The sequence below is a fragment of the Ursus maritimus genome, unplaced genomic scaffold, assembly GCF_017311325.1.
Source record: "Ursus maritimus isolate PB19 unplaced genomic scaffold, ASM1731132v1 scaffold_2, whole genome shotgun sequence".
Classification (NCBI taxonomy): Eukaryota; Metazoa; Chordata; class Mammalia; order Carnivora; family Ursidae; genus Ursus; species Ursus maritimus.
The window spans coordinates 35,486,898-35,502,459 of record NW_024424452.1 but is presented as its reverse complement, the minus strand read 5'-3'; the positions used below and the strand labels follow the sequence as shown (position 1 = coordinate 35,502,459).

The window sequence follows — 15,562 nt, the reverse complement described above, 5'->3', positions numbered from 1 at the left end:
CCCCAGTCCCATCCCCAAATTCCAGGTAGGAAGAGTAAATGAGAGTCATCAACAGGCTTTACACGGATAAATGAATACAAAAAAATGTGGTCTCTGCATCCAAAAGGTACTGCTCAGCCATGAAAAGGAACAAAGTACTGGGGCCCCTGGGTGGCTCAGTCAGTTAAGGCTCTGACTCTTGGTTTCACTTCAGGTCGTGATCTGGGGGTTGTGGCACCCAGCCCCGGGGGCTCTGCACTGGGGATGGAGCCTGCTTAAGATTCTCTCTCTCTCTCCCTCTCGTTCTGCCCTTCCTCCCACCTCTCTCTCCCTCTCTTTCTCTCTCTAAGATTCCATTTATTTGAGAGAGAGAGAGAGAAAGAGAGAGAACACAAGAAGGGAGGAGGGGCAAAGGGGAAGGGAGAAGCAGACCCCCCACTGAGCAGGGAGCCGATTGCAGGGCTCGATCCCAGGACCCTGGGATCATGACCTGAGCCAAAGGCAGACACTTAACCAACGGAGCCACCCAGGCACCCCTCTCTTAAAAAAAAAAAAAAAAAAAATGTTTAAAGGAATGAAGTACCCCTCTCTCGCTGGCTGTCTCTCTCTCTGGCAAATAAATAAATAAAATCTTTAAAAATAAATAAATAAATAAATAAATAAATAAATAAATAAAGGAACGAAGTACCAATACATGCCACCACATGGATGAACCTTGAAAACCCAATGCTCAGTGAGAGAAGGCAGTCACGGAAGGACACACAGTGTATGATTCCATTAAGTGAAATATCCAGAATAGGCAAATCCACAGAGACAGGCAGTAAATGAGTGGTTGCCAGGGGCTGGGAGCAGGAAGGAATGGGGAGTGCCTTCACATGGGTATGGAGTTTCTTTTTGAGAAGATGAAATTTTCTAAAATTGACTGTGATGACGGTTGGACAAGTTGTGTGAATATACTAGAAACCATTGAATTGTACACTGATTTTTTTTTTTTTTTTACTGAAGTACAGTCGACACACAATGTTACATTAGTTTCAGGTATACAACGTAGTGATCCGACAACTCTATACATGACACCATGCTCACCACGGAACTGAACACTTTAAATGGGTGAGTTGTACAGTATGTGAATTATATCTCAATACAGTTAACAAAAGGAATGAAGTACAGATCCGTATCACAACATGGATGGATCTCGACAACACCACGCTGAGTGAAAGAAGCGAGAAACAAAAGACCACAGTACAGAACAGGCAAGTTCATAGAGACAGAAAAGCGATGAGCTTACCAGGGAATAAGGGGGAATCGGGGGAAATGGGAAGTGATTGCTAATGGGTAGGGGGGGATTTGTTCTTGGGGCGATGACAATGTTCTAAAATTGACCTTGGGGGCGCCTGGGTGGCTCAGTCGTTAAGCGTCTGCCTTCAGCTCAGGGCGTGATCCCGGAGTTCTGGGATCGAGCCCCATGTCAGGCTCTTCCGCTGGGAGCCTGCTTCTTCCTCTCCCACTCCTCCTGCCTGTGTTCCCTCTCTCTCACTGGCTGTCTCTATCTCTGTCAAATAAATAAATACAATCTTTTTTAAAAAATTAAAAAAATTAAAAATAAAATAAAATAAAATTGACCTTGGCCGTGATTGCACAACTCTGTGAATATACTAAAAACCACCTGATCGTACATTTTATTTTTTTTTAAGATTTATTTATTTGTCAGAGAGAGAGAGCACAAACAGGGGGAGCAGCAAGTAGAGGCAGAGGGAGAAGCAGGTTCCCCGCTGAGCAGGGAGCCAGATGTGGGGTGGGGACTCTGGGATCATGACCTGAGCCAAAGGCAGACACTTAACCAACTGAGCCACCCAGGTGCCCCAATAAATAAATCTTTTTCTAAAATCTTAAAAAAAAAAAAAAAAAAAAAAAAAGAATAGCACCCATTTATCATCACTCAGTTCAGGAGGTCAGAAGGCCAGGTAAGGCATGACTGGGTTCCCAGCTTAGGGTGTCACCAGCTGAAATCCAGGTGTGGGCAGGGGCTATGATCTCATTCTGGGACTCTGATCCTCTTCCAAGCTCACTGGCTGTGGGCAGAAATCAGTTCCTCTCAGCTACAGGATTGAGGTCCCTGTTGTCTTGCTGGCTATTGGCCGGGAACAGGGCTCGCCTAGAAGCCATTCTCAGGTCCTTGCCCTGTGGCCCCCTCATCTGAGCAACAGAGGATGTCCCTCACCGACCCCTTTCTCACTTTGAGTCTCTAACTTCCTCTTCTAAAGGCAGCCAGAGAAAACTCCCTGCTTGTAAAGGGCTCGTTGATTAATCTGTCTACCTCGGGGTCAACTGTGCCATCTCACATAAGCTAATCACAGGAGTTACACCATACGCACAGATACCCCCCATGCCCAACATGAGGGCAGGATTGGAGGACAAACGTCACTGGGGGTCTTATGAGATGCCACAGATGGGGGAACATGTGGGAGGTGACAAGGGAGTTAAGGGATTTCCCTAAGGACATTCAGAGAACTGGAGAGGGAGCCTAAACAGTAATCTAGGGCCCCAACCCTAACTGAAGGCTTCTTCCTCTACACAAATATGCCAGGGCCTGGGGGGGGTGTACCAGATGGCCTTTTGAGCCCCAGCATGCTCTGGTGTATATGGGGACCCCAGCCTGCTGGTTGCGGGGACGGGGTGGGGGGGGAGGAGGGGGGTTGGTACCAGCTGTTGGAGCTGGGATGAGACCCCGTAGAAGCAAAATGCTCCTGTCGGAGAGAGCATCCTGAATGCTCCCAGGAAGGCAGAATAAGAGTCAGATGGCCCTCCTGGGGTTTGGAGCAAAGGCCAATATCCCCAGTGCCCAGGTCCCCTTTACTAGCCTAGAGAGGGCGATCGCTGGGCCAAGGCAGCTAGGGTCCCCCAACCACTAGAGGGCGCCTGGCACACACGACGCTTTGTGTGTAAGGCTGGCTTGAACACATTTGGGGAACCCAAGGTAGGTACTGGGGTGGAGGGGCTGACCACCTGCATCCCCACACCCCCAGCTCCGCAGATCTGGGGGGCGTCCGGCTTGTCTACGTACCTAAGGCCCTGGCCTCCTGATACCCGCTTCCTTCTTCAAGCTTAATCTGATTCACTTTGCTCATAAGCAAGCCCTTGAAAGGGGGGTGGAAGTCCACCTCTGGTATGCACCCCTGTCCCCATCTCCCGTCCTGTTCCCGGTGTCTCCAGGCCTGACACTTCAACCCACTGGGGTGGAGGGCAGCCCATTGCCCTCACCCCTGCTTACCTCCATCACTGTGCCCCATCCTGGAGCTGGTCAACACCCAGCTCCTTCCATCACATTCCATGGGAAACCTTCACCTCCTTCTATTAGGGACTTTTCCCCCAGGGAAATGTGGGACCTGACACCCAGCCCAGGCCCTTCCCACCAGCGAGTTCAGGGGGAAGTGGGGACAGAGTCTCGGGGCATCTGGTCAACGTTAAAATGAGAGCGAGTCAGGGGGTGCCTGGGTGTCTCAGTCAGTTATTGATCTTTGATCAATATCTTTGATTTCAGCTCGGGTCATGGTCTCGGGGTTGTGGGATCAAGCCCCACATCAAGCCCCATTGGGCTGGGCTCTGCACTCATTGGGGAGTCTGCTTGGGATTCTCTGTCCCTCTCCCTCTGCCCCCCCCCACATGTGTTCCCACTCTCTCTAATAAGTAAATAAATCTTAAAAAAAAAAAAAAATGAGAGCAAGTCAGCCCTGAAACCAAGGGAGTGTGGCCAGAGAGGGCAAAGTTTGAGCAGAGGCACACAAAAATCCAGGAGGGAGTATTTGGGGCTCAGGGGAAAGGTACAAAGCATAGAGCCACTGGAAGAGGACAACTAGGGATGCTGTTGAGCTCAGGGAGGGTGTTCAGTGTCTGTCTGGGAAGTCAGCTCTCCTCTGAAGGAGGGGAGGGAAGGCAGGACCTCAAGTCCCATCTGAGGATAGAAGAGGATGGGCTGGGACTGGCCAAGTGGGGGAAGGGACAGAGGCCTGCTCTGATGACAAAGCAGACCGGGGAGGCTGCGGGAGTGGGTCTCCCTGGGGAGGGGTGGGCTCAGAGCCCCAGCGTATCCAGAGGCACGTGAGTCTATGTGCATCCGTGGCCTGCGCCCCCACGGGAGAGGTGCTGCTCTGGTGGCTTTACTCCCATTCTGTTTGGTCCTCACTATGGCACCTGAAGTCCTGGTATACCCTAGGGACCTGCCCAAGATCATCCCCACTAGTCAGGGCCAGTGCCTGGCTCCCTTCAGGCCCCCCACAGCCGCCCATGCCCCTGCCCCCAGAGTGGTTCCCATGCTGGCCTCAGGACTCTCGAGCTCACCTGCTACTGGTGGCAGGGTACTGGCCAGATGAGGCCAGGTGCAAGAGAGGAGCTGACCTGGGTTGGGGGAGGGGGTGCGCCGGTGGAGAGGAGAAAACATGGTCTGCATGAAATGACAAGGTCAAGGACGTGGTGAGATAGAACCCACATTCCGTGGTCAACCGTCACTGCCCAGACAGCCAAAGGAAGAAACAACTCCTTGGGGTCAGGAAAGACTGTATTCAAGTTTGGTCAGACAGGGAGGAAGGAGAAGAGAGAAGCATCCTGGTGGGGATCCAGGCTGGAGTAAAGGGACTGGTTTCGGGTCGGCTTTCTCCTCCCTAAGCGCCTCTGGACCTTGAGTCCCTGCTGTTCATTTCTGGCCATGCTACCGCCAGCACCAGCACACCGGGGGTTAACTCTGTCTGCTGCAGTGGCCTCAGCAGCGGCAGCCGCGGCACGGGGTGGTGCCAGGAACTCAGAAGCTGCAATGTGAGAAGCAGGAGGAGAGGGGCAGGGCTGGGAAAGGCTGAGTCTCAGCAGCCTCGAAAAGAGAGGGTTTCCCTGGCAGGACCCTGAGGCTCCACTCCCAAGGCCAGACCACATCCCCTCAGAACGGCTGCCCTTCCTGCCTTGTGCCGGAGGGGGGGGGGGTGTACGGCAACCACACAGGGTGGTCCACAGTCATGGCCAGTATCCAAGCCCATGGACCAGGGGGCTGCAGGTCTGTGCTACAGATCTGGGGAAGGGGTTGAAGGCCGTCACCAGGCAACCAGAAGAGAATGTACTGGACCCCACCAAGCTTTGCCAGAGCACCAGGAGGGGAGCCGGGCAAAGGGCAGACTGGGGAGAACGGAACGTTCCTTGGGGTCCCGACCTCAGTAGCCTGGCCTTGACATCCCCCTCCTTGAGCAGAACTAAGTCATAGGAGCCTCCCAAGGCTCCAGGGCAAGGAGACACACACAACTCCCTGCCCTGTCCCTGGGCTGGCTGCCAGCCTGCCTTTGCAGTGAGAACCAACCAGAGACCGGTCACTTCCCAAGTGTGTGTGAGGTGCTAGGTACTGGACTGAGTACCTCACCTCCCTTCTCTCCGTCAGTCCTCATCCACCACATCAGTGGATTCACAGGTAGTATTATTAGGACCACCACTACCAATGAGCAGAGACTCAGAGAAGTTAAGAAACTTGCTCAAAGCCACACAGCCAGAGCGCCAGAGCAGACTTGAACCTGGGCTTGTCTGACTGGCGCACTCGGCCACCATGCCATGTGCGAAGGTGGAAAAAGCAAAGTTCACCCACAGGTGAACATAAGACTACGTGCCAAATCCAAGAAAGGCAGCCCCGGGACCCCCAGGAAATCAAGGTGAGAGCATCATCCAGAGGAGGCAGGGGAAATGCCTGGTCCCAGATCGTGGATGAATCTGTGGCAGGAAGGACCTCCCATAAGCCCGAGGTGCGTCACCAGGGCAGGCGCACGGCTCCTTGACAGATGACAGCGTGCCTGTGGGGCAGTACACCGCAAGGCTCTGCTAAAACCAATGGCAACACCTCAGTAGGAATCATGGGAGCCTGCCCAGGGACTAGGAGCTGGAGAATCCCAGCCCTTCCAGCAGCGTGACCTTGACTCCCCTCTCTGAGCCTCAGTTTCCTGATCTGCCCAAGATGCAGCATACCAGCACCAACATTCAGGGTTTCTGTGAAGATTACATGAAGGGTTTATCAAAAAGCACTTCAATTGAAAACCTTCTTCTTCTTCTTTTCTTTTTTTTTTTTTTTTATAAGATTTTATCTATTTATTTAGAGAGAGCAAGCATGAGCTAGGAGGGGCAGAGGAAGAGAGAATCCCAAGCAGACACTGAGAGCCCAGCTCAGGGCTCGATCTCACAACCCTGAGATCACCACCTGAACCGAAACCAAGAGGCAGACACTTAACCGAATGAGCCACCCAGGCGCCCCTGAAAACCTTCTTCTTCACAAAAACTTGTACATGCACATTCATAGCAGCATTATTCACAAAAGGTAAAAACAACCCAAATGTCCATGGATGGATGAATGGATGGACGAATTCTGATAATAGCCCAGGAAACACTGGAATATTATTCAGCCATAAGAAGGAAGAAAGCACTGATGTGTGCCACAGCACGGAGGAACCTCGGAGACACGACGCCAGACACGGAAGGCCACGATGTGTGTGATTCCACTGATATGCAATGTCCAGAACAGGCAAATCCAGAGAGACAGAAAGCAGGCTGACGGTTGCCAGGGGCTGGGCGAGGGAGGAATGGGCAGGGACTGCCAATGGATTCCCAGTTTCTTTTTGGCTTTGTTTTAAATCAATTCTATTTTTTTTAGAGCACTTGTAAGTTCACAGACGTCTTGAACAGCAGGTACACAGATTTCCCACACAGCGGCTGCCCCCCCTCACATGCACAGCCTCCCCCACCATCAGCAGCCTCCACGTGAGCTGTGCATTTGTTGCAACTGGTAAACCCGCAGGGGTTTCTTTCTGGGATGACGAGAATGTTCTGGAATTAGTTGGTGGCAATGGAGGTACCACTCTGTGAATGTGCTAAAACCCACTGGGTGAGTGAATTTTATGGTATGTGAATTATATCTCAATTTTTATTTATTTATTTTAAGTAGGTTCCACACCCCACGTGGAGGCCAATGCAGGGCCTGAACTCACCACCCAGAGATTGAGACCCAAACTGAGATCAAGAGTGGGACGCTTAACCAGCTGAGCCACCCAAGCATTCCTACATCTCAATTTTTAAAAAAACAAGTGGAAAGAGCTCAGAAAATGCAGCTTTCATTACCATGTCCTTCAACTTCAGAGAGTCTATCATATGATGAAAGAGATGAACATATTTTTAAATGCTTGACACCCAGAAGAGAACCGGGCAGAACAGTCCTGGAAGCCTGGGACAAGTGACAGAGTCGGGCTAATGGCACACAGGACACGTACGAGTGACCAACGGCAGGAGCTGCCAGCTGCCATGTCGGCTCTGCACAGAGCTACTGAATGCAAGGCCACGGGGAGAATAACCCAGAGGCACGAGGCTGGCAGGAAAGGCTTCTCCGAGGTGCAGCAAACGGCCAGAGTTGGAGGACTTGAGTAGTTTAGTGGGGATGAGGCCACAGGTGGACTTACAGAGGCTCAGACATGTGCCACTGTGGAGGGCTGGTAGGGGTGGAGGGTGCTGAGCCCAGGGGGTGGCACGGCCATCCTAGCCCTCTGCATGTCCCAAGCAGGTTATGGGAGGTACTTTACTTTGGTTCACAAATCAGTACAAAAAGCTTGCAGCAGGCCTGCCCTGCGCCCTCCCAGAAGCTCTAGACTTCCAGGTTCCTGGGGAGAGAGAATATATGAGATCAGCAAGTCTGGTCCAGGGCAGGGCCCCCATACCCAGTGTCGAATGACCAGACACACTGATAACGCGGCACTGGAGGGACAGAGGCAGCTACTCCTCAGAGCCTGGGCCCTTCCTCCAGCCCCAGGTGGAGCTGAGGACCTAAAGAGGGACTCCAGAGGCAGGCCTGAGCCTGAAGACCCACAGGTGAGGCTCACAGGCTTCTCCTTCCACCCATCTCCTATCCCTCCTGCCTCTCCCCTCTGTCCCGTGTAGTCCCCACCCTGTCCCGGGAGAATCCAAATAGTACAAATGCCTTGGAGAAGGTAAAGGGCCAGGCCTGCTGTGAGTACACACACACACACACACACACACTGCACATACACACACGAACTGCCCTTTCAGACCACATAGATCAAGACAGAATCACCTAGAACCTTCGTATAGGGAAGAGAAAGGGAACTAGTTAGCATCATGTCTCCTCTGGGCCAGGAAGGTGCCAAGGGATTTGCATACACTGTCTCATTCAATCCTTAAAAGAATCCTGTGAGATTTCAAAGATGAAGAAAATGAGCTTCTGAGAGCTTAAGAACTTAGCCAGCGGGACACCCAGTATGTAAAAGCCATAAAGCGGAGCACAGTGCCCCAGAAGCCGGTCCTGCAGAGGCAGCTTAGCAGAGTGGGGGTGTGGGCTGTTTCTGCCCACCATCTGGCATTGGCTCCTTTGGGGGCCCCCTCACTCCCACTTTCGCCATGTGGTTCTAGGGGCATTGGCCCTGTACTGGGGCAAGCTCGTGAGCCAGGCTTGTCTCATCAGCATCTGAGATGAGCTGGGACCTGAGAAGACAAGGGGCTTGCTGGAGCCCCAGGGGGAGGCAAGCTGGGGGTTCTCAGGCTTCCAGAAACACTGACAGGAAAGTAGAGCAACACAGAGGACACTGGGCCAGGAGAGGGAAGCCAGTGTCCTGGTGGCATTGCTGAGCACTGGATCCGCTAGGCCCTTGGCCCATGCAGTTATAGGAACTGTTGAGTAACTGGTCTTTGAACCCAGGTCTGACTGCAGAGCTCTGGCTTCCCTGCCCAAGGCTGTTCCCATAGAGGATCTGGTCCTTTTGGGGCTGGGTCCCACCTCTCCCAGAATCCTGGGTAGGGCAGTGTGGGACTCTCTGGGCCCCCTCCTCAAGCAGCTCCATCGCTTAGTTTGACCTTCAAAGTTGGCATCTATCTGCTTGCAGGAATCTGTCTCTCTCCTCCTGGAATTCAGCCTCCAGATGTCAGATCCAAGGCGGCAGCAGTGGCCGCACAGGGCTCCCCCCAGAGTGAATCAGCTGCATTCCAAAGGTGCAAACACAGACGCCACACCCTCGGCAGCCTGGGGCTGCAGACTTCCTCCCCAGGCCTGCCGGCCCCCACTCCCGCTCCCCTCCCCTTTTTTGCCTCTTCCCAGCCAGACCAGGCATTGGGCTTCCTTTCCAGAGACATTCTCCTGGAACTGCAACAGAGAGAAAAAGAAAGCCACCAGGGCCGGAGACACCCTGATCTGCTCTGCTGCCTCTCTCTCCTGAAGCGAGCGCGGACCCCAGCCCAGACCTCCCCCCGCTGTTAGCAGCGTATCAGGGTCCATCCATTCAGCAGGTATCTGAGCACCTACTATGGGACGATGAACAAGATGCAGACTAGCCCCTGGTGTCACGGAACTCAGCCCAACAAGAGTCGATAGAACTGGGTCCGCAGACAAGCAAAAGATCCTGAGGATGGGAAGGGCCATAAAGGAAAGAAGGGCTGAGACAGATGACCAGTGACAGAGGTGGGTATTGGGGGGGGGGGGGCTCTCTCAGGGATGACTCATGAGCTGAGCCCGAAATCCCCTCTATAGAGCACGTCCCCGCCATCACTACGCAGGAACCAGGGCAAGTGCCCAGAGAACGCCAACCACGCAGCAAGTCACCACTTTAAAGCACACAATTCAACGGTTTCCAGTATCTTCACCATGTTGTGTCCAATCAATTTAGAACATGTTCAACACCCCAAAAAGACACCCAGCACCCATGAGCATTTACAGTTCATCACCAGCCCCCCCCCCACCCCCAGTCCCTGACAGCTACTCGGGGGCTTTCTGCCTCCATGGATTTGCCTGTTCTGGAGGCTCCAGATCGACAGCATCACACAGTAGGTGGCCTTTTGCATCTGGCTTCTTGTACTCACACGTTTTCAAGGGTCATCTGGGTGGTCAACAGGTGTCAGTGCCTCGTTCCTTTTTAGGGCTGATGATACCCCACTGTATGGATGGACCACGTAATGCTGCTGTGAGCATCCCTGCACGAGTTTTTGCCTGGACCTGTGTTTCCATTTCTCTTGGGTAGATACTTAGGAGTGGAACTGCTGGGTCAAATGGTATCTCTATGTTGAGGTGCTGCCAGACTATTTCAAAGTGGGCTGCACCATCCGACATTGTTGCCAGCATGGTGCGAAGGTTCCAATTCCACCCCATCCTCCCCAATACTTATTACTGCCCCTCTTTTTTTGTCATAGCCATCCTGGTGGGTGGAAAATGGTATCTCACTGTGGGTTTGATTTGCAGTTCCCGAATCAAGCCTGCTCTGTGGCTCGTGGGGCCTCAACCCATTCCTTCCATGCCCACCCCACCCCCACGCCCGAGGACCCCAGGCCCTTCAAACCCTACATCGCGTCCTGCTGTGATCCACTTCCTCTTTCACAAGGTTCAAACCAACATCCAGTCCAATTCAGCCAATGTCTACTACTTGAGGCCTTCGGGTCCAAGGAAAAGTGGGGAGGTGGGAGAAGGGTCCTGGTTTGTGCCCCCACGGCAGACAGGGAAGAAAAGGGGCCTCAGGAAAGTTCCCACAACAGTTCCTACACATGTCTTTCTGTGCCCCCCACTAAAATGTGAGCTCTGTGAAGGCAAAGCTTCATCTGTTCACTGCCAAATCCGTAAGTAGTAGGCATGCCATAAATACATGTTGAGTGAATGAATGAATGGACAGAAGATAGAGAAAGAAAACTGAGGTGGGGCTTTAGGGATTAGAAGCTCCAGCTCTGAAATGAAATAATTCACACCAGAATCCCACTTCTGCTCTTTTATAGCTGTGAGTCCTTGGGTGAATCACTTGGCTTCTCTGGGCCTTCCTTTCCTCACTACAAAATGGGCCTAACAGTCACAAGATACCGGACAGGGTGGTTTTGAGAATTAAATGTGATTGTACAGATCAGACAACATTATGTGCCAAGGACTCGTACAGATGAGGTCATGCAATGTCTACCTTCACAAGAACCTTATGAGACAGGGTGATCATTACCAGCTTCGGGCTCTTACGGTTGGTTAGGGCAAAACCAGGATCCGCACCAAGAACCCCTCCGGTCAGGAGCATTGACCCAATGCTGGATGGCCCCTAATAAGAATACCGGGCCATCCCTGAGCGGGCGACAGATGAACTGGCCCAGAGGGGGATCTGCCCATTCAGCAGACAGTCCTGGGTCCAGTGTTGGGCTCTCAGCAAAGGCGGTAGGCTACTGGGGAGTCCAGAGATCCTTAATGCAGGACGGGCATGAGAGACACTGCCAACCAGATGTTAAGCATGCAGGAGCGGGGCACCTGGCTAGCTCAGTCGGTAGTGCACGCAACTCTTGATCTCAGGGTCGTGAACTCAAGGCTCACATTGGGCATGGAGCCTCCTAAAAAAACATAGTTTAAAAAAATTAGTTAAACATGCAGCAGAGAGGTACAAAGAGACCCTGAGGCTGCATGCCCAGAGCGCCAGAGCCAACACCAACTGGCAACTTGGGTCACTGGTCATGAAGGCAAGAGGGTACTAATCGTTTTATCAAGGAGAGCATAAAGAAGTCAGAAGTTCCCGACAGGGAAGCCTGGTTCCTGACGTGACTCCCTTAAAAATGGAAGGTGCTCTTTTCCTCTGTCAGGGTGTGGGAAGGAGCCAAGGAGAACCCACACCAGCTGGACCACCTTAGAGTGACAGGTGTGAATGGATTCCCCTCAATTCAAAAAGTCTATATGGAAGAGCTCCAAAGGGTTAGCCTAGGGGAGACATCAAGTTAGCGCCTAGAAATTCAGCCTGGCACAGCCCGGAGGCTGAGTAGAAATACTGGAGATTCTCCCGAATAGAGATGGGCATCCCCTTCACTTTTGCCTCTTCATCTGAGGAAACAGATGGTCTAAGGATGGAAACTTAAGGAACACCTGTTTTCAGGGGCCACAGGCAGACAGGAAGACAGTACAGACTGTAGAGGGCTTAGGAGGTGAGCAGGACCACCGGCTGTTGGAGAAGCAGCTGAGAGGTCTCTGTGCAAAGAGCTGCTTGAGGGGCAGCTCAGAACAGAACAAGAAGCTCAGAAGCAAGTGGGTGATGTAGAGCGGACCGCTCTTCTGGGAAACTTGGCAGCGGAGTGCTGGAGACAGGGCTATCGCTGGAGACTCCATCATTTATTTTAAACAGGGGAGAAGCTCAGCTGATGACAGCGCTCCAAAGGAGACTGGAATGTGTTTCAATTCAGTCATGGAAAACAATTACACACACCAGGCTCCGGTCTGCTAGAAAGCTCCGGAAGGGGTTTCTCCTGGCTGCCTGGCTGGGAGGTCCAGGGCAGTGGTTTTCCAGGTTGAGTTAGAGGACCACTTGTTAAACATGCAGACCCCTGGGCTCTATCCTAGACTTACTGGGTCAGCATGTCCAGTGTGAGACCCTACTGGGACTCTAAGATTCAGAATACTGGCAGAGAGGCAATGAGTCTGTAGGGAGGGACAGACCAGCTCAATATGAAACAATGCACAGAGTGACTGTTCACCAGCCCTGGCCCACAGGGGTTACTTGAGGGGACCAACTCTCATCTCCTTCTGGCATGCTATCCACATAAGTCTCATGACCTGTCTCCCCCTCCCTCTCCCTGGGCACCCCCACATCACGGCCCACCTGGCCAGTGACCATAGCTCCAGCTGCCCCCTTAGTCCAAGGCCAGGGTGTGCAGATGGGCCCCAGGTGCCCAGGTGGACTCATTCACCAGCTCCAAGACCAAAGCCCCAGACTTTACGAGGAGGAAGCCCCTGGCTGGATGACCCCGCCAGGAGTCCTAAGGCACCTCTGGGCCCACTTACACCAGTCCTGCCCTGAAGAACTGACTGATTTGGCCGAGACCCAAAGGCCTGGGGACAAAGCCCAAGGGCTGTGTAGCAGAGAAGAATAGCAGAAATAGAAGAAAGTGTCTCTGTCCCCTTTGGTCATCATCCCCACAGAGTGTGTGTGTGTGTGTGGGGGGGGGGGTGTCTCCAAGCCAAATAAAAGTATATCCCCTCTGCTGGGGTGATTCAGCGCCCTGAGGCACAGGGTTTGCTAGCCGAACAGTTTGCACCTGGATTCCATCTCCTGCTACTTTACAGCTGTGTGCTCTCAAGCAAATCACTTAACCTCTCTGAGCCTCTTTCTCATCTATGAAATGCACCTGACAGTAAGTACCCCCTGTGGTCCCGTACCATCAGGACCTCTGACTGCTGACCTGAGCCTTGAACACAGAGGGCTAGGTCCCACTCCTAACCTCACAGCTACATTTCCTGCCGCAGCCAAAAGGCCAAGACTGGAAGTTGTGTCAGGCAGAAGGGGCAGATTGCATAAGATTTCCCCTCCCTGCCCCCATTAGAAACCCACAGGCCTTCCTGGGATCAGAGGCACAGGCCAATCTTCGGAGGAGCACAAAAACATTTCCCCCATTCCCACAGCAGAGAAGCAGTCAGCACAGCCAGCAGAACCCAGATTGGCAACCCTGGGGCCCTTTCCAACTCGTCTGCGCAGCGGTCAGAGAACCCGCTTGCAGGGGCCGACTGGGGTGGATTTCATGTGTATGTTTTAATTGCTCCAGGCTCACGGAGATGTTGAGTGATTCTGCTAGTCCTGCAGTTGCTGGTGGGTACACACAGCCTGCCCGGCTGGCACCGCCTTTGTTACTGCTTGGGAGCACTCAGCCATTCTGGGCTTCCCCCCTCCCCCCACTCCCAGAAGCAGCAGGCTCTGGGCCTTCCGCCCTCCCTCCCTGAAGCCACTTGTACCTGCTCCAAAGCCTGGAGGGTGACAAGTGCTTCCCAGACAATAAGAGACTCCCAGGAGAACAGACATCCTCAGAGGCTCCTGCTACACCCTTGTTTTGTGCACTGAATTCAGACTCGGTTTCAGGGCCCTAACTGCTGGGTATGCATTACAGCAGACTGGCTTTTGGGCCGATTATTGGCAAAAAGGAACCTGCCTGCCCATCCTTCATTTCAGGAGGTCAGTCATCCCCCCAACATGCACTTTCCCTTTAGTACTCTGGGAGGAAACTGAGGCCCAGGGTAGAGGACCCATCTTGGGCAGGGTCACCCCACCCTGGGTCTCCTGGGTGTGTTTCAGGCAATGACATCAAACTCCTTGGGCTCCAATGCTGTGGGACCTTGGGCAAGTTATTTAACCTCTCAGACAATGGTACTGTCCAGGTCTGGGTTGTCCAGAGGATGTATGGAAATTATATGCATAAAGCACCTAGCACTTTGCCTGGTACCTTCTCAACACCTGACCCATTATTATCATTATTCCATCCTTTTCATTCTCCCCTCCCTCCACTCCAGCCACCCCACCCTGATTCAGGGCCCTGAGGCCCGTCAAACGCCCAGGCACAGGCTTGGTCACTGGCTTCTCCTCAGGGACCCTTCCTAGCCGCCTAGTTGACGCTCTTCCCCTGCTTTTGTCCTCGACTTCACACTCGGACACACTGGGCGGTCTACTGATTCACCTGCTGGCCTCTCTCGCCCTGAAACGGAAGCCTTCTGAGGGCAGCGTTCCTGCGAGCACTCGCTCGAGTGCGTGAAGGAGTCCTATCCAGGGAGCCTGGCCCCGGGGCCGACATTGTCCTGGGGACAGCCAGCCCAACCCGGGGCTGGAGGAGCAGCGCGCTCGGGGAGGGGTGGTGGGCCGCCAGTCGCGGCTGGCAGTGGGACGCGGGCTCCAGGGGGCGGCGCCGGGGACAAAGGGTGGCCCTACCTGTGCGGGGGGCGCGGGCACCTCCCCCGAGGTGGCTCCGGCGCGCGCCCGCGAGGTCACGTCCCGGGCGCGCCGGCCGGAAGGAGGCCCCGCGCGGGGCGGGGGGCGGGGCGTCAGCGGGCAGACCACGCCCCCAGGCGCGGGGCCGCGGCGGGGGGCGGGGCCAATGGGCCGGGGCCGCCTCGCACTTCCGCTCGCCTGGGCCGGCTCATTCATATTCATGTAGCGGGTGACGGGTGGGCCCCGGGTGCCGGCGGCGCCCCGCCCCCGGGCCGCGGATCCCTCCCCGGCGGAGGCTCCGGCCCCAGTGGGGCGCCCCCGGCTTCCGCCTCCGGGAGGGAGTTTCCACTTGGTCACAACTCAAAAATGTGTCGCTCCCGCTCCTCCGCCCCCTCGTCTCTGCCCTGGGCGGGGGGTCTCCTCCCTCGGAAGGCAAAGGGGCGGGCCCAGGGGAGGGGCGGCTCCTCCTTCCTGGGGCAGGGCCATTGGGATGCGTCTGACCCTTCCCTTTCTCCCTTCCTCCAATTTAGAGCTTGTAACAATACTAATTTTTAAAACAAAATAATAGTTCTACTTTATTGAGCGTCTGTTCTGTGCCAGGCACTGTGCCTTTTATATGAACTACCTCTTTCAAACTTCTCAACAGTCCAACTGAATTAAGTACAACATTCATCACGCCCCAGAAGCTCGGAGAAGTTCAGTGACTTACCCACTATCACACTGCTGGCGTTGAGCTTTTTCGAAAAGGTTGGTACCGATGGGTTGGGGGAGGGGTCAGGAGCTGGACCCCCCCACCGCCTTTTAGGAAATGGGCTTACCTAAGGCCCTCCTGGCTGGCTGGGGTTGGCTGAGGGGTGTATCTGAATGCCCCATTTGAG

General features: G+C 53.9%; 1 protein-coding gene across 1 annotated transcript in view; it reads right to left on the bottom strand.

Annotated features, from left to right (window-relative positions):
* TFAP4 (transcription factor AP-4) overlaps positions 1-14,774 on the bottom strand; it is a 32,083-nt gene extending 17,309 nt beyond the window's left edge. The window contains exon 1 of the mRNA XM_040635408.1: positions 14,685-14,774. The gene's annotated coding sequence lies outside the window, so the exon portion shown is untranslated. The remainder of the gene's footprint in view (positions 1-14,684) is intronic.
* Positions 14,775-15,562: the final 788 nt, after the last annotated feature.